At 39.3% G+C, this 19,692-nt stretch overlaps 1 protein-coding gene across 2 annotated transcripts in view; it reads left to right on the plus strand.

Annotated features, from left to right (window-relative positions):
• Nucleotides 1–5,993: 5,993 nt before the first annotated feature.
• Nucleotides 5,994–19,692, plus strand: part of nr1h3 (nuclear receptor subfamily 1, group H, member 3) — a 124,563-nt gene continuing 110,864 nt past the window's right edge. Inside the window, exon 1 of one of the 2 annotated variants that reach the window (XM_071489293.1) lies at nt 5,994–6,389. The gene's annotated coding sequence lies outside the window, so the exon portion shown is untranslated. The remainder of the gene's footprint in view (nt 6,390–19,692) is intronic. The other variant, XM_071489292.1, reaches the window with a different exon arrangement.

Consider the following 19,692-nt stretch of genomic DNA (forward strand, 5'->3'; position numbering starts at 1 on the left):
ACCAGCTTACAGGTGCATTAGTGTATTAACCCAAAGTCAATTCCCTAATGTTACTGTACTGTGTGCTGGGATGTGAGCCATATTCACGACAGCTGCTGCTGGATTATATTAGCTATAGCTTCACCTATAGGGCCTGTAATGGGAGTTAGTCTGCTGTGGGGTAACAACGCCAGCACGTTTGACCCCTTGTATTGTTGACAGTGACAGTGCGTCAGTGTCACTGCTGCAAACAGCAGCAGTTACTGTGTGCAAACACAGGGAGGCAGCACCCGCCAGGCTTTCGCCAACACAACACCACACTGATGAAAACAGCTGGTGAGAGTGTGTGCAAAACACCCAGAGGCTATTGAGGATTACCCCCCCCGTCCCCAAACACACACACTCCTATCTGATTCAGAATGGCAGAAAAGCTTTAATTTGGTTTCCCTAAGTGTTCAGGAGGAGGGGTGGGGGCGTAAATATATGTGCACACAGTGAAAATGGTCACTTGGTCATTGCACTTTGTCTGCTTACATTTTGTTTGTGAAACATACTATTGATTCATCCAAAAAGATGCTTCTCAGTGCGCTACGTAACAAGCCAAAAGGAAATCAAATGGCAACCGGTCAGCTCACAGCTACAGCCTACTAATTAGTTTCCAGTGGGAATTCTAACAATACAAATTAAGCCATTTCTCAGTTAGTGAAGCTGGCAGTGTGAGAATACTTCCCCTTTGTGCAGCAGGCGCACATGGTGAAGTGAAACGACAGAAATCAGTGTGTATTGTCATAAAGTCCCTTAAACGTTCTCTCTCAGCACACCTCGTGAAAGCTGAGTCATCCCTGGCAAAATGAGCGGGTGACTTTTTTTTTTTTTTCCTTTTTCCTCCTCATGGGGGGGAGGGGGAGGGGGGGGATTCAGCATTTAATGTTTCCATTGGAGTGAAAGTAGTTCAACACATGGCAATTTTAACAGGGCACTTTTCCAAGGAGCAGACATCTGTGGAATGCAAGTCGTCTGCCCTGCTCTTGACACAGTCGTTGCCTTTGCTTGTTGCTGGAATTTGACTTTAAATAGATGACAGAAATTATGACAAGCCTTTGAACAACCAGTGTGTCCCAAGCAAATGTGCCCTGCTGATGAAAACTATAATAAATCTCCCTCCTCTTTGCCCAGCCCTGCCTGTTCCGCTTGCTTACTGTGACAGCCCGCACACAGGCTAACACGAGGGGTATGTTAGTAATGCCAGTGCATGACATTTCCAAAATATCTCCCCCAATACTCTCTAAGCAGTTGGACCATTTGGTGCACATGTCACCTGCTGCACCTCGGCCTGCTTGGCCCATGCAGCAGAGAGGTACGCTATTTTCAGTCCAGGGGGGCCTTGTACACCCTTCACCTTTTTTCCTGGGAGGTGATGTGATTTCTGTGCATACAGAACAAACAGACACCAGGGAGCTGTGCTACAGTTTGTCTGCAGCTGATGACAGGAGGAGGAACACGCAGGCGTTCACACCCAGGGTCACCCAAGGGCAGGGGAACCCAAGGGTAGAGAAACCTGTGCCGTAGTGAGTATAGTTTGTATAATTTTCAACTCTAACTTGAACTGCTGAGGTTCAGAGTCTGTTCCAGATTTGGTTTCACAGCAGTTACATTTATCACGAGCTAAAATGGTTCCTGTCGTCACTGGGGTCGAGTAAAGGTTAAGGTTAGGTAAGTTACGGTTAATTTTAGGGTTACCTACAAGGCAATGAATGTAAACCCCAGAGGTAAACACCACAGTGTTTCCCAACCTGTGGGTCAGGACCACCCAAAGAGGTCATAAGATAAATCCCAGGGGTCATGATGAATAATGGCTTAGGAAAGAAGAATTGATATTGTCTTCAGGCTTTGCTCTAAGTTTAACTTTTTACTGGATAATTTTACCTCCCCAGGCCCCTTAGATTCAAATGAATCAATCTGAGAAGGAAAAATGACTCTTCAGCAAACAGTCCACAAAGGTTAGAGATATACAACCTTTGACAAGGGACTACAAATAGACATAGCATTGTTTTAAGAGGTCAACGAAACGAGTGAGCTACATGTCGACATCTGTGTGTGTACATTACATAAAAAGAGGGAGTGAGGAGTAAATCACTGCAGGTAATTCTGTAAGTAGAATATTTTATGAGGGCTCTGAACCTTTATAGCTGTCACTGTGACTTTGAGCCAGCAAATCCTGTACTGATACTACACGTGAATACTGGAGGTCTGAACATAAGCTGCTCTTCAGTTTAGCTGTACGTATGCTCTGCATCCCAGACGCCTCTGCTGCAGGCACAGACACCTCAGGTCATTTCCTTGTCATTCAAGACCTCAGCTGTTTACATTGTGTATGTATGAGATGGGGGGGTAACAAATGTAATCTTGAGTCTGTAGATGGCAGCAACACTCTTGGCCAATCTGTCTCAATAAAATGGAAAAAAAGTCTTTTGTCTTGGCTGTCAAGGACTGCCAACTGAAACTGAAATTAATTGGAAAATCCAGCATGAAGAAAAAAAATCCACTGTGATCGTAAAATAAATCCACTTGTTACCAAGAAGAGTTGTTTCGCTGTATGTCCTTGTGTACCTATGCACTTATATACAGGCCGAATGCATGCACAGTCATGATCTTGGTTCATTTTGGAAAAAAAAAAACATGAATATTGATTCATTAAAATCCCCAATGCGCAGAAATGGATTAATACAGTATGATTGATACAAAGTAACAGCTTGTACGTCATCCATGTGATGATCGTGACTCCGGGTCAGGGATGCGCCTCATTATGCAGCAGAAGAAGCTACATAAAATGCCAGTTTCATTCTGCTCACTTGTTCAAAGTGTAAATTGACTTGCTGAACATGACTGATTATATTTGGCTATTTTTACACAGTTATCAACAGTCTTATTAAGTGCTGACTTCACATTTTTTGTGTGTGTGTGTGTGTGTGTATGTGTAAGGAGGGTGCTGATTACATAAGTAATTTACATTTCCTCCAATTTGAGAGTGACTGGCTCAGCGAAGTGAGAGACTTTGAGCCTCGGCAGCTTTCAAGCTCCCCCTCAGACTAATACTGAAGAGCTGTGTGAAATAAAACCTCTCACTGAGCTGCGTCTCAGCTTTTAGGAGATGTCACTTGTGCATCTATTGAAGAAAGGAGCCACTACAAGGATGCACATCAGGGTAAAGCTCCTGTGTGCTGACAGGAGGCTCACATGTGGCTCTTATCCCTCTGCATGCAGATACAGTACCGTACACCACATACATCACTCCCTCTGTCAGTCACTTGCTCACTCAGGCTCACGTAAGCCCTCGCTCGCTCCCTGAAGCGTAGCGCCTCAACATCTGGCTCTCCATCCTCTTCCTCTTCTGGGTCACATCCCACTCAGGCAGAGGAGATTCTGAGTCCCGAGGTTTTTAGACCTTCACCAAGGTGGTTTGACCAGCTGGCTTTTGATCTTCCTCTAGGGCGCTGGGTTGTATCTGTGAAACGTGGGGTGGGGGGCAGGGGTTATTAACTTTGGTTGTGTCCCCCCAGGGATGGCAGCAGGGTTGCAGCTGAGCTGTAGATGTGGAATGAGAAGGAGTCAGGGAGGCCATAGCCTTTGATGTAATGCTATTGTCATCCCGCTCTGTCACTTAAGAACAAAAAGGGATATATTTTAAGTTAGTGCCACATTTCTCTTGTAGAGCCAATGATCCGCTAGACTCTGGAGCACCTTGCTGCATATATTGACCTGATAAAGAAATATATTAAGATATTGTTCAATACACGTGCTCATTGACTTTCATCACTGGTATCAATCAAGTCAAAATCACATATCTCCAAATAGTGATGATTTTTAGAAAAACTCAAGAATGAAATGCTTTTTTTCCACTTCTAAGACTAAACAGTGCTTTAATAATGTGATGTCATGAAGCTGAAAACAAGACTGGTTTTCTTAGTTTGTGAAAAGCTGACATCTTGGAGATACAAGGTTTTTACTGGACAGTGATGAATATGAATATAACCATACTTTATGTTTATTCACAATTACAGGTTGCTTGAATTTATTTCTCTGATAATGACAGGGCATTAATAAGCACACATTCCCTTTGTGTGTGTACATCTATGAAAGTGGTAATGTGCATTATAGATTTAAATATGCTTCCAGGTGCACTTTATTTATCTAATTGGCCACGTCTCAGCAGTGCCATGGGTCAGTGACTCTGAGCCACATCTGATCAGAGCTACCGGTGACATTAAATGTGCATTAAAAGATTTTCTGAAGTGGATAATAAAATGCTTATCGACATGCTTGGATTAGACCACGGAGTGAGATGCGGATGTAGATATACTTTTTAATATCTTCAGCTTTCAATCAGAATATGTGCTCATGCAGGTAAAATCCTAATTAAAGAAGAACAATTTGCCCAGAAAAATACAGTAACACAATCTATTGTGTTATTAATGGAGCTTTGAAAGTTATGTGCACCTGCACTCTGTGGGTACACAAAGGGGAGGAGGTGCTGATTGCTACGTGTGGCAAGGAGAGAGAGATCCACAGTATATTTATAGATCCACTGCTGCCATCAAATACATTGTACATCACAACACAAACCAGTAAATACTATCTAATTAGGTTAAAGTATAGATGTAGATGTGCATAACAGTCTAGAATTGAGACATTTTCTATCTAATTTGCCTTTTCTGATTGAGCAGCAGTGATACAAAGACCCCTCCGGGTGTCTGACTGAGCCACAGTATTGGCACAATAATAAAGTCAGTGTTCTGGGACATTTTCCCTACTTAGAGTGAGTTTTTTATTTTTATTTTTGGTGAGGTAATAGCATTGTGATTGTTATTTTGGTATGTATCTTAATAGCAGTGAGTCTGTGGTGTAAGCATGTCTATGTGCACACTGGTGCCTGTCTAATCCCGACTCATTCACAGATCAATACCTACAGAAGTCTTAACACACACTCACTACTGTGATTACACGCAAAGTATATTGTATGTCTGTGTTACCCTAACCCTAATGACCAGATTAAGGCACTACTCAATGTGCCCCTCAGTTCCTTTTTAGGTAAAAGCACCAATATGGTATATAATATATATGGAACCTAATTTTTTAGTCACAGTTGGTGTTTCCAAGATTCTGGAGGAAATTCTGGGGGAAGTGATGTCTGTTTCCCAGCTGACATGTGTTTCTTCTTACTTTAACCTGAACCTGATCTTCAACCTTAACCCTAACCAGTTATCTTCTGATCACATTCAATGCTTACTATTTAATTATATCAGTGTTACAAACTTTACTCCAGGATATGCACTGCCACTACACACAGAAAAACTTGACAGGCTGTTATATATATATATACATATATGTATATATATATATATATATATATATATATATATATATATATATATATACTCAGTAACCACACACACACCAGAAACGGACAACTCACCACTGTAACAACCTCATGTATTAGCTACCGTTGTTGTAAATATGTAGTTTTTGTATCTATATATTTAGTACATTATTATATTGTTATTATTATTATTATATTGTTATTATTTATCGTTCTAATATTTATTTTTTCAGTTTCTGCAGCTTTCCTGTTCTCTGCACTGCCACTTTGCTGCTGTAACACTGTGAATTTTCCCACTGTGGGACTAATAAAGGCGATCTTATCTTATCTTATCTTATCTTATTTCCATATGGCTGGCTATTGAAACTGCCCCATTGTTTTGCCTTAATTTGTGTCAAGAATCTAAGTCAATCAGTCAAAGACACAGGCATATTTTAGAGAATGTCATAGCGGCAAATAAATGTTCATAAATCTTCATAGATAGTTTCCACTGCATTAAATGGCAAAGAGTTAGCAAACAGTGAAAACAAATGCAGGCTAAAAAAAAAGCTAAATGCTAACCTGTCAGCGCGCTGAGTGACGCAGTGACTCCCCATTGGTCGACTGTTGCGGGCTCCCCATTGGTTGACGCTCTCTCATAAAGGTGTCGCCAGATTAGCGCCTTTGACCCCAGATTTACAGACTTCTATCAGCCATATATTTGAAAAAAAAAAGCACCTAGCAACAAATACGGCGTTTTGGACAAACATTACTCCTCAAGTGAGTTGGTAGTATTGAGCACAGCCGCGTCAACAGCTCGGTAATGGCTTTGAAGTGAGTGCCAGTTAGCTTGTCGTCGTTAAAGCGCCATTTTTCCTCCGGAGGAATACGCCAGTTGGTGGCTAACGCTGAAGTTCCGGACCTGTCAGTCGGCGTCAGACACAGTCTCAAACCGGTGTTTTTTTTAAATCTGAAATCAGTTTGGAGCGACAGAAAATCTTCATAAAGGATTCAGTTTGTGCTGAGATGTCGGCATTCACTTCACGAAGGTAAGGTAACCTAACCTGTCTTTTGTTAAAGCGACGGTTAGCAGCGGTTGGTAGCCATTGCTAACTGTCTTATTGTGCTGCCTGTCTTGGCATCTTTTTGCGGCTAATTTCTGTTTGTATGCTGTCTTTTCGGGATAGCTCCATGTCTTCAAAAGTCTTAAAAAGCACAAAGCTCCATATTCAGTTTCTCTGAAAAAGAGGCCTTGGTAGGTATTTAAATAGACAGAATTATTATTTACAAAGGTCTTGGATATTTTCTTCTAGCCCGTCACAGACAGTAACATTAGTTGTAATCATAGACTGTATATAAAAATGGACGTCGACGCCAGCTCTGGAAAATGAAGCCAATGCGGAAGTGCCTTAAACCTGCATTGTGTCTACTGACCATCAGGGGGCGACACCACTGGTTGCAAAAAGAAGTCCGATTGTATGGAAGTCTATGAGAAAATGACCCTATTCTCACTTTATGACCCCAGTAAACGTTTTCATAGCGAGTTTATGGTCTCAATCGCTAGTTTCGAGTCTTCTTCAGTACAACATGATGTTCATTTTTAAAATTATAGTCCCATTTAATTTAAAATAGACAATACAGTAGAGTATGCATTGGGGCGTGGCTAACGTATGATTGACACATTTTGGCTTGTCTATCTAGAGCAGTCCCTTTTAACTCTTAACTATTAAAAGTACTTTAACACTTCGTAATAAAGTTGACCTCGACTTATGGAAAATGACTTCGGATTCAGCAGCGCTGCGTAGCCTAAAGATTGATGCTGTTGTCAGGTCGACAGTTTAGGTGGGCGGGCATAGTGACCTCGGCTCTCAAGTCAGCCCCACCCCTCGCTCCTACTCAGCTCCACCCTCTTCTCCAAATATGGTTTCTTCCGGTTTAAAAAAAATAAATAAAAAATCAAGATGGCGGCGGCCAAATTGCAAACTCGAGGCTTCAAAACGGCAATTCGCAAACCAATGGGTGACGTCATGGTGGGTTGCCACTTGGTTGTAACTAGTAGTTGTAGAGGCAGTGGCTAAGAAGCTCATTGACTCAAAACAAACAAGTGGTTCGGTTTGATTAATCTATCCATCAATTTTCTGCCGTTTACCAGGCATGGCACAAAGTGACTACACAAGGACTACAAACACTACAAATGTTCTGTTGTGTCTCTTTGTGGTTATGTTGCATCTTTGAGGTAATTTTCCTCCGTGTTTGGTAATTTTGTGTTTGTTTCTGGTCCTTTTGCGTGTCAGTGCGGTCAGTTTGTGTCTTCTTGTGCTCATTTTGGAGCTCCTCACTCCTCCACAGGCCCGTTCAGTAATGCACACAGTGATCCAGGTCAATAACAATTCATTGATAAATTATATCAGCAAGAGATATAATCATACATATAAGTACAAGTACAATTGTGACACAAACGTAACAAAAAGTGTTAAACTGACTTTGATGAACACTGTAGATGGCCTGCTATTTGCACTAATTTTCATTTGATTTTTTTAGTAGTGGCTGATCTTAATTTGTTTTAGTTGTTGCTTGGCACATAACAATGTTATTGTGATTCACGGTACCAGTTAAAAGTTTGGACACAGTTTTGGACACTTTCTCATTCTCTTAAATTCTCTTAATTGGTTAAGTGTGGGATTTCCTATTGGAACAATATGGTTTCTAGCACTGACTAATACTGTATATTAGCTTTAGGGATGTGAACATGGTTGGCATTGTCCTGCCCATTCACATGATGATTTCCATCTAAGACTTTCAATAACATTTCACATCTTTCACACATTTCAATTAAAGTTTTCATTTTATAATTACATCTCAACTGCTGAATTTCTGTTCTACCATTTACATTACTGTCTCAGTCAGCTCTACCCATTGCCAATCTGTTTGGATGGTTATCACCTGCTTCTCACAATATTGTGTAAGAACAGGCTGTCTAATAAAGTATTTTGATTTGACATGTGTACAATATTAATTATGTATCAGGTGGCTTGTTGGATTTGGATGGTTATATCAGTTGACCAGTTTGTGTTCACTTTGTGGTATGATGTGCGAAGTAGATTCCACTGAGCAGATGGCATGTAGCGCAAAAGTGAACATAATGGTGAAAGTAGTACAATAATTAAGTGGGTGTACTGTTGTTACTTCTGATCATCAATACTACCATGGGAGGAAAAATTGGATTACTTTGTTGGTATTTCTTGTTTGTTTTTTGTATTGATGATTTTACAGAGCAATTTAATCCAACTTCTTTTAGATGCAGTGTAAGCTGGGCTGCGTTTAAACACCAATTTGCATCAGGTGCATCCACAAAATTGAAACATCCAACAAATCAGATTAAGTCGTAACTTGTAATGACTTACTTCAACTATATTGATGATGATGGTTTTATTGACCTGGATGTAATTTGGTTAATGTGTTTACATTCTGGCTGCATTTATTTGACCCTTGCTTTAATCTGATGTAAGTGCAAAAGTGTAACTGAGAGACTCCACAGTAAATTGCCTCACCTTGTTGTAATTCCCTGAGACTTTTCTCCTTCAGATTCAACTAGAAATGTGACAGTCCATAATATTTCTGCATTTTTTTTTGTTGTTGTTCTATATTTCTCCTTCCCTGCATGGAAAGCTAGGAGCTGTTGATGGACTGTGCCTCCAATCCCAGTGTATGTGTCATTGATGGGAGGAAAAGAGATGGAGGTGGAGGTTGGGGTGTAGAGGGTGTGAGTGTGTGTGTGTGTGTGTGTGTGTGTGTGTGTTGGAGTTGGAGTTGGAGTTGGAGTTGGAGTTGGAGGTGTTGGTGGGGGTTTTGAAAGTTGCTGGGGCGTAAAAAGTCCACTACTATTTGTCACTGTTGACTCTGTGCCTGGCTGTCAGTGGTGCCTCTGGGAGCCCTGTGTCTCACTGCTTGCATCTGCCTGGCAGCAACCTGAGCGCCTGTTGCTCCCTTAGCATGGGAGTGCGTGTGCGTGTGTGTGTGTGTGTGTGTGTGTGTGTGTGTGTGTGTGTGTGTGTGAGAGAGAGAGGGAGAGAGAGAGAGACACACACACAGAGGGTACAAAAGAGGAAGTTTCACCATTACTATTTACCTGTGTCAGCCCTGGAGACTCTTGATGGACTGTTAGAATCTGCAAGGCAAAGCTCATGTGACTCAGTAACCAAGCTACTATCACTAGGGAGCTGATCTGTGAGCTACTGTTGGCTGGCCACCATTAGCTGTACAAGCTAATAGGGCTGCAATGAGCAATTATTGTCATCAGTCATTATCGATTAAACTGATTTGTTGATCACTCAGTTAGTTGTTTATAACAATGTATAAAAACCTAGAAAATAGTGAAAATGCCCTCTTCAATTTCCCCAAAGTCCAAAATGACATCTTTAAATGTCTTGTTATGTCCAACCAATAACCCAAAACCCAAGTTTACAACCATAGAAAAACTAAGGAAAATGGCAATTACAGTATATATATTTGAGGAGCTGCAACCAGAGAATTTTTATTTTTATTTTTATTTTTTTTCAATTTCCTGACATGAATCGTCTACCGTATTTTCCGCACTATAGGGCGCACTGGATTATAAGGCGCATTGTCAATGAATGGTCTATTTTCGAACTTTTTTCATATATAAAGCGCACCGGACTATAAGGCGCATTAAGCGAAACAAGACAGTCAGAAAAGTCAAACTTTATTAAACGCGTTCACAATAACTCCCAACCTTGTTCAGTTGTAACACGTAAAAAAAACACAGTCTGATACCGCTAAATCAAACGTTAGCGTATTCACAATAACTCCTTATAGGTCCTTATACACGCACACTGTAATATTATGGTGAAGCACAGTATGTATTACTCCGCGATGCTCCTGACTACGATAGCCGTAATGCTGCAAGCGGTGCAGCTTTGTAGTTTACCAAAGTCGTACTAAAACATTTTGACAGAGTGCCGTGAGCGCCATGTACCACACAAAATCGCTTCGAGGTCAGTCAGCGCAACCAGAATTAATCCATATATAAGGCGCTCCGGATTATAAGGCGCACTGTCATTTTTTGAGAAAATTAAAGGCTTTTAAGTGCGCCTTATAGTCCGGAAAATACGGTAACTAATTAATATTCATTGCAGCTGTACATGCTATAACAACAAACATTTGAACACAACACTGACATATCCTCACCTTTTTATTTTTTATGTTGAAATTGTATGCTTACAGTTGCTTTACATATCCAGCAGTAATGAAGCGACATTATCATCAATGTGGAGTCGGGTTTGTGTCCAGCTGATGAATGTAAGTCCCATGTTCATTTGCTTTTTTGTTTGTGGTCTCTACCAACTCCTGAGGGAAATATCATGATCTGCTGAGCTGCAATTGCTCCACAATGTTAATCAGCTAGTCGCTTACTGTGTCTGTCTGCTAACTGGTGCTGAGGAGGTAGTGTACAGTGTGGTGTTAGAGCTGTTTCAGTGGTGTCACCAAAAGCTGAGAGAGTGATTAAGAGTGAACCAAAACAACAGAGTTACTGGGCAGGCAGCAGAACAACGAGCTTAAAGTCACTGAAGCAGTCACTGAAGCAGATTTGGGTGATAAGTCTCTTTCACACGGTCACATTGTTTTTATATTATCATTTGATACACTTTTATTATTACACTATTATTTATTTATAGGCTTTTATGACATTTGATTAAGTAGATGCGTCTGATTTAATGTCATATTTTGTAGGAAGGTTTACTGTACCCTGAAGTCTATAATTAAATTTTCTTGTGATCATTGTTTTTACATTAAAATTTTTTCAAATTACAATCTATTAAAAATAAATAGAGATGAACGAATAAAGAAACAAAACAGGTTCATTAACAAGCTGTACCATGTTTTACTAATTTTCCATCGACACCTGTGTTATGGTCTCTTAAGTGTTGTACACGTAGTATATCTCCTAGCTACTGAAAAATAGCCTACTAATGCCTTCGTTTGTCACTGGTTGTTGGTCACTTGACCCTCGTGTGAGAGTTCATAGTAATCCGTCGAGAGTGTCCTGTGTGAAAAAAAGAGCAGACTTTGTGCATGCATGAGGAGGTTTGTAGATTTACTTTATGTAAAACAGCAGGCAGGAATGGAGATGGGCAGCAAAATCTCCTGTCCACAAACACACATTACACACACACACACACACACACACACACACACAGGTCCTCCCTTAGGCCAGTACTTCCTTTCCACATGATTCATTTCTCTTGACACACAGGTCATCATCTCAACATGGTAATAAATGAATGAATTCCCCAGCATGCTGAAGTAAACGGCGATCACAAGATGGGCCCAGGATGTCTTAGTCAAGCTGTCTCTTGCATTAAGGTTATATAACTGAGGGAGTGGAAAAGGACATGTATGTGTGTGTATTTTTGCAGTGTGTGTGTGTGTGTGTGTGTGTGTGTGAGTGAATGTGGGTGCGAGCTCAGTTCTTTTTATTCACAATTGCATTCTGACTTTACTCTTTTGAGGATTATGGAGGTGGCAGATAGCTTCAAAGAGTATCGTTTCCAAAGGTCATTATGAGTTATCCTTGCTCTCAGTTTTTTGATCTTGCAGAAAATAAGACTTTTTCCAAATCATTGAATCTTCATCAAATCTACAGATTCTACTGTGGCTCTACTGAATGCTTTGGTATTGTTTGTCAGCCACCCAAACCGCCCATAGTGTAGGTTTAGGGTTAACCTAACCCTATGTGTTCAATATTGATCATTATGCTGGACAAATCAATATTTTTTTTTTTGTATAAAATGTATAAAAAGAACCAAGCAGCATATCCGAAATTGATGAAGAATGTTTGCCCTTTTTGTTTGATTAATATATTAATACATATTTTTCTGATCTTTTAAGTTGCTGTTTCTGCCCCTGTCTCTTTAACAGAGTAATTTAAAACCTGCTGTATTGTTGTGATTAAATCTGTGGGACTATTGGACCAGTTATTTCAATTTTGGTCAGGATCCAGCAGAAGCAGGGACACCTGCCATTTCAGCAGCTTGATCGCAGATCCGGTGGGTATGGTTACAGGGACAACAAATCAATTTAACTTAAAATGTAATTGAAAGGACTTATATATCTTTCTGTGTAATGACAAACTGGAGAATTGTTCAGCACTAGCGAAGTCCTTGTCACTTTGTAGGTTAGCTTGGGATTCCCCAATGTGTTCACATCCCATTAACTCTCTGTTAAAGTCCCCCAAACCTCCAACAACACCCCCTGTGTCCTGTTTATCTTGACTTTAATGGAGTAATAGTGATTCTTAGTCGTTATCTGATAGGAAGCTCTTGTGCCATGTGACTGTGTGTGAGGCCAGTCAGTGTAGGCAGGCAGGGAGGATCCTCGCTCGCTGTGCACATGTGTCGTTTGTTTGCTCTCCCTGTCACTTTACTAGCAGGGGGGTGGAGGCTGCCAGCTCTGACTGCATGCATCACAGAGGAAAGAAATGTGTGCAAGTAAGAATAATGTTCAGGGGGAAAAGCCCATAACAAGGGTCTGTGTAAGTCTCTGTGTGTGAGAGACAAAAAGGGAGTGAGTGTTTATATTTGGATTTAGTGGTAGACTAGTGTATGGAAGCTGTGTGGAAATATGATCAGTTTCCTCAAATTCAGTTTTATTAAATTCCTGGATTCTGTGCTCTGGCTTTGAACACTTGTGTTTCAGACACACTGTTAGGACAGTCTGAAAGTAGTGAAAAGAAGCTTTCAGAGGGTGCCACTGGAGGGGTGCCTGTGTTTTTTATATGTAAATGTATATATGTAATGTAATCTCTTTAAAATCTGTCAGTTATGCCTCCTCTCTGCAGTGTTTATGTCACTCCACATTTTTAAATTAAACTCATTTGCAAAACTCACTACACTTGGCATTAATGAGTTGTGGCTGTGTCTAAATGCAATGTTTTACATAGCTGTCTTTCTTTTTTTTTTTTTTGCATTTTGCATAATGTGCACAATGAGTGCAGAGAGCAACAAGAAATGAAGGGAGAGAGAGTGAGAGGGGTAAGTCATGCAACAAAAGTTGTGGACGTTGCTGCCACTGGAGCCCTTTATGTAGCTCCTGTTGCTGTCAACATTACCATTACCATTAAATAACATTATTTTTAGTATAATGATAGTTTTCATGCAAAAAAAGTTGAGTTTGTTTAACATTTGAAGAAATTTCTCATACTTAAGTGCACCACCGCCAACTGCACTGAACATTGATATTAATTATTCTTCTTAAAAATGTATGCCATTCCATGTTATTGTTATTATTATTATTATTATTATAATTATTATTATTATTATCGTTATTATTATTAGTTGTTAACTTTTTGCCTGTATTGGACAACAACAGACTGATAACTTGAAACAAACATCCCGGCTGTATGCAAATAACTCCAGGCTGGAATGTCCCCACGGGTCAACTTTTAAAATTATTATTATTTTTTTTGGTCTTTTGCCTTTATTGAAAAGTATTCTGTGGAGATGTGGACATGTAGACAGGAAACATGAGTGTGGGAACGTGGGACCTTGCAGTTATATGGTATGTGTTTGAATCCCTATGGACATCCACATTTTAATTCCTTCTCCACTGTGACTACCAGCTTCTCCCTCAATCCTCAAAATGTAACAGGTTTAAAAACAACTTGGTGTCTCCAACATTTTGCACAACCTTGTTCTGAAATGCCATTTTCTGCCTTCATATATATTCATGGGCAATTTGTTGTTAGATCTTGGATTTTGAGTCCAGCCTCCTCCCCCATGTTGAGCGAGAAAATGACTTTCTAGGACTGCACATTGCACTGATTGATTCAGTCAACAGTAAAGTGAACTCACACAAAGACATGCAGTATATGTATGTACAGAGTGCCTCAGGGAGGCTTGCAATACACAGACATCTACATCCACGGATGGCTCATTATGATAATTCATTGGTCCTGAAATGAGACTGTGATGCACAGAACCTGAGGCTGAAGCTTAGTGTGACGTTTTCAAACGTTTAGTGCAAGTTTTTCTGATTATCTGTAAAATAATAAGACCAGTGGGTCAAGTGCTAAGATATTTTTGGATCAAGTTAATGTGGAAGTTGTGGTTTGTTCTCTCCCTGATCTGCTTTTGAATCAAATTAAAAATCCACTTGATAAATCTTGTTCTTGGGTTTCATGTGAGCGGGATTTTAAGTTGGAAAGGTCAGTTGATTTGAGTGTAAGACAAGGCCAACGAGGCATCAAACTACAAGAAATAATGCAATCACGTGACATTTGCTTTCATGATTCAGTACAGGATGTGAAACAGGAAAAGATAAAGTCATGGACACTTTTCACTTTTAAATTTAAAAGAAGCTGCCAGCTGAGTACACTTTGACATTTAGGGGCGAATTAAATTCAATGTGTTATTTCTACTGCAGCCTTCAAACTCACTGAGAAGAACTGTGATTGGCCAAAAACACACACATTTGCATACACACATTAATAAAAGGGACAAATCAATCATCCAGCAGCCAAATGCTCACAAACAATCAAACGTCCTTAACTCAGCAGTTAAGCAGGAGCCACCCTAATAGAGCGATCGGCTATTTAAATGACTGTAATTTGGATCAAGTGGATGGAAGCAGCCAACTAATGATATCTATTTAATTTTCTCTAAGCCTGGATGCTTGGATGTAGGTCACAGGGTGATTCATTGCGGAATCATCCTTGCAAAAACAAAAAAATGACAACATGGAGATGTTAAGTGTGTGGGAGCTGCATAAGCCAGCGCGATGCCTCCTTCCATCTCTGTCTCTCTCTCTGTATCTCCCTCTGTCTCTCTTCGTCATTTTCATTCTGTTTGGAGCTCAACGCCCTCACCATTTGTCCACACGGCTCTGCGCAGTCATCCTATCTGCCTTGACAAGGAGGGTCTTGCCAGACGCTCATTTAGAAATGGGTTAGGGCTGCATCAGTGACTCAATTGAGATGCATCTGAGGATGTTAGTCTTGCTCTGGGCCGCTGCAGTTGTCAGTGACGTGGCCACAGCTTCGATCAGAATGGAGGTTGCTTTCTATTCGTTCAGACGTGCTCATTAATGTCAATGCAACGTGACAGAGAGAACAATTTGCAGCACTATTTTCTACACACTTTGTTCCTTGTTGTGCTGCACTGTCAAGTATTTATATTCAAAGTAGTTGTGACAGCTGAACTTTTCCTAACAGTAACATTTGTTTTGTGTTTTACGCACAGAGGTGGTGTAATGTGACACAAGGAGTGACAAATGTTGATGTCTGGAAAGCTGTAGGTGAATGTCTTAAAAATTAGATGATGTGATGTGTCTTTGAATAGTAAAACTGTAAAACCTCTTCTTATCTGTTGTTACATAATACAGTATGTACGTACCCAGCTACAGTCCGAGTCAACTGGACCGATTTACTCCCAGGGCAGTTTTATCAGGTTGGTTGCCAAGCACTGATGTAACTAGGAGCTGACCTCACTAACTTTCAGTGGCAGGGAGGGAAGCCTACACATAAAGCCACTGAGCTGGATGGGAGCTGACATAATTGTATGAACCTGTCAAAGTCCAACTCTGTCCTCTTTCAAGGTTCAGGCAGTTCTCGCCACAAAAGACATATTGAGTTGACTTTTGGAGCATCTGTTCAATCAGTCAATCATTCTGTTATGACTGGAAAATAAATCCCTTTAGATTTTTAACTGTATACCACTCCATTTAAATACCCACACTCCACTTTTTTATGTGGCCTGGATAGTGAGCCAGGCAGTTTGCAAGTTATGATTTACTGGCACTACTGTTGTGATTATTGTGACTTTTTTTTCTTTTTTTTTTAAAGGTAAAAATGTATAGTATTAGTAAGTATTATAGTGGACTAAAATTGTTTTTGTTAATGTTTTTATTTTTAGTTTAGTGACATTAGTTATGTATGGAAATAAGATATGATGGCCATGGACACAATCTTCTAATGTACGTAGATGTTTTTTTTTTTTTTTTTTTAAATCTTGTTTCTGCAGCATTGTAAATATTAAGAATTTATTCAGTGTTAATTATTAATCAAAGTATTTTGTCAAACAAGAATGAGTTCAAAGAATGAGATCTATTAACTTATAGAAATGTGCAGTTTATGGTTTCCCCTGTGGAAAATGCTATTGTTGGAAATTACATTTGTTTCATGTTTTTTTTCCCCAGATTTTTTTGAAAGCAGGATTTTACCGCACTGTAAAATTGCACTCGTGCCACTCCTCAAGATAAATCTACAGTAGAATGAATGGTGACAGGTATTAAATGGAATGCAGCGTGATGATGTATGAATTAAATGCAGTGTGAAATTGAACAAGTTTAACCAGAAATTGCTGTAGTTGTTTATAAAGATAGATTTGAAGGACCACATGCAGTGGCTTTGCATATTTTAATCAAGTTTCATCACATGATTATAATCTACATTACAGTTTACTGTTATCCAACGCCCACCACTGTTTGTCAGATGTTTTTATGTGGTTTTCTTCTTCTTCTTCTTCTTTCTTTCACTTTTTGATATTTGACATCCCCGTGTAACTATATCCCACATAGGTATTACATTTCACTGGGAAATACTTCACATTTTGAAAGATAAAGATTCTGTAACTGTTTTTTCACGGCACAGACGAGAAGTCCTACAAGAGGATGAATAGATGAAATTAGAAAAGCTACTGAGAATCATGTTATCAGAGCCATTTTCATCTGCTTTCATGCTTGTGAAAACTCTGGAAAAGTTTGGAAATGGCAATGATTCTTTTGTGAATTTAGAAAGACACATTTATAATTCTAAAGTACCGTATTTTCCGGACTATAAGGCGCACTTAAAAGCCTTTAATTTTCTCAAAAAATGACAGTGCGCCTTATAATCCGGAGCGCCTTATATATGGATTAATTCTGGTTGTGCTGACTGACCTCGAAGCGATTTTGTGTGGTACATGGCGCTCACGGCGCTCTGTCAAAATGTTTTAGTATGACTTTGGCAAACTACAAAGCCACACCGCTTGCAGTATTACGGCTATCGTTGTCAGGAGCGTCGCGGAGTAATACATACTGTGCTTCACCATAATATTACAGTGTGTGTGTGTATAAGGACCTATAAGGAGTCATTGTGAATACGCTAACGTTTGATTTAGCAGTATCAGACTGTGTTTTTTTTTACGTGTTACAACTGGACAAGGTTGGGAGTTATTGTGAATACGCTCATTAACGTTTGAACAATGTTGAGAGTTATTGTGAACGCGTTTAATAAAGTTTGACTGACTTATCTGACTGTTTTGTTTCACTTAATGCGCCTTATAGTCCGGTGCGCTTTATATATGAAAAAAGTTCGAAAATAGACCATTCATTGACAGTGCGCCTTATAATCCAGTGCGCCCTATAGTGCGGAAAATACGGTAGTAAAGTTTAATTAAAAAAATGGGTGGCAGTAAATCTTAGGTGATAAAACATGAACATGCAAAAAATATTGTAATGGCCCATTAATTTGAATTTTATCTGCAAAATATTATTCCAAGACGAGCCCAAAATCACTCTCTGATTGTGTAGTAGTATTAATTAGAATCAGGTTGTATATATTTCTGTATAGTGTGGGTCTTCACTCACTGAAACTGAATGTTGTCTGAACCAAAAACCCTTTAAGCCTTCAGGAATTACAAATGAATCTGTTTGGGACACTAATTATAATGAGGAATTTTGAGATTTTCTTTAGTGATCTCTTGGCATCCTTCTTTGAAATATTGATATTCAGACCAAAAGCACTGAAACCATTGTAACGAAATGATAAAACTAGATCAGTGTAATACAGTCGATTAAGCCTGAGTTATGTGCTTTTTTCTAAATGGTACTTTTTCCATCATGAGGAGGAGGTTGACATTTTTCTGTCCACGTCTGACACTGCTAGTTAAAAACAATAACTCTACATGTCTTATGTGTCATTTGTATCACATTTCAGCAGTGTTTAGTTTAATCAAATCTCCGCTTTGTTGTGCAACAGTCAGTTATAAGAAAGGCTGCGGGTTTTCAGATGCTGTCAAGGAACACTGCTTGCTGATTGATGAAACTTCTCATTGCGGGACATCTGCCTCCTGTCACTACAGCATCCCCTCCTCCCCGTCTATTTTTGTGGGGTTGGAACATCATGTCATACACAATATTACAGCTACATTACAGCCTGATTGACCATTTTTTATCCTGGTGTGATCAAATTAATCTGGATGGGCCTGAAACAATGAATGATGATATAACAATCTGGGTGCTGGCCACTTGTCGTTCCAAAAATCAATTGGTATTTGGCCAGAACAAACGCCTGCACAGATAAGCCAGCGTGGTCTGATGAGACACTTCTGAGTTAACAAGCTACTGAGGCAGCTCAGCAGAGGAAATGAGTTCAACTGTTTTATAAAAGAAATATGTTTTCCAATTTTAGTTCCAGTTCACTTTACGGTTATTTATGTTGTGATGGGGGTTTTATTTAGTTCAAGATCTGATTTTATAATTTTGGTAGTTTGCATTTTCTTGAACAAATGACGGTGAATATTTAGAAAAAGTATTTTGCATGATGAACTCATGCAATATACTGTATTGTATGTATTTGTTCACATTATAGACTTACGATACTGGACTTTTGATGAATATCATTTAAAAAAAATCTCACATAATGGCTGAGATTTTTTCAAGTTAAATTAACATTTAATGTAAACAAACCTTTTTTGATAAGAAAGAAGAAAAATTGTGATCAGGATAAACTCTGTATTTATAATGAACTTGTTGGCACTGTTTGGAAACTATTCCACATATATCTTTGGCATTTCTGTGCCATATATTAGCTGGACATATGCCAGATACAGTATATCTGTAATAAGAAAACCAATTATTATATTATGACCAATTTTGTTAGTGTTATATGTTTGAGTTGGCACTCAGTAAGCAGAGCATCAAAAACAGTTAAACCTGCATAAAGTTTTTTTTTTGGCCACTTGACACAATGACATATTATCGCCCTTTAATTAATTATAGGCAAAATTGCTGACAGTTGGTACACACATAAAGGAGAAAGGAAGCAGTATTACATTTGCAGTCCTGTTTTCTGGCCAAAGGCTAATATTAACTCTCTTTTATCCCTGTTTTGCTGTATACTAACTCCTGATGGATCTCTTGGCATCCTTCTTTGAAATATTGATATTCAGACCAAAAGCATTTAGACCATTGCATAGAACTAATAAAAATAGATGACTATAATACAGTTGATTAAGTCTGAGTTATATAACATGTTTTGTTCAATTATGAGGAGGAGGTTGACACTTTTCTGTCCATATCTG

This window comes from Trachinotus anak, unplaced genomic scaffold (genome assembly GCF_046630095.1).
Source record: "Trachinotus anak isolate AG129_WGS33_773 ecotype Australia unplaced genomic scaffold, CSIRO_AGI_Tana_v1 ptg000011l, whole genome shotgun sequence".
Taxonomy (NCBI): Eukaryota; Metazoa; Chordata; class Actinopteri; order Carangiformes; family Carangidae; genus Trachinotus; species Trachinotus anak.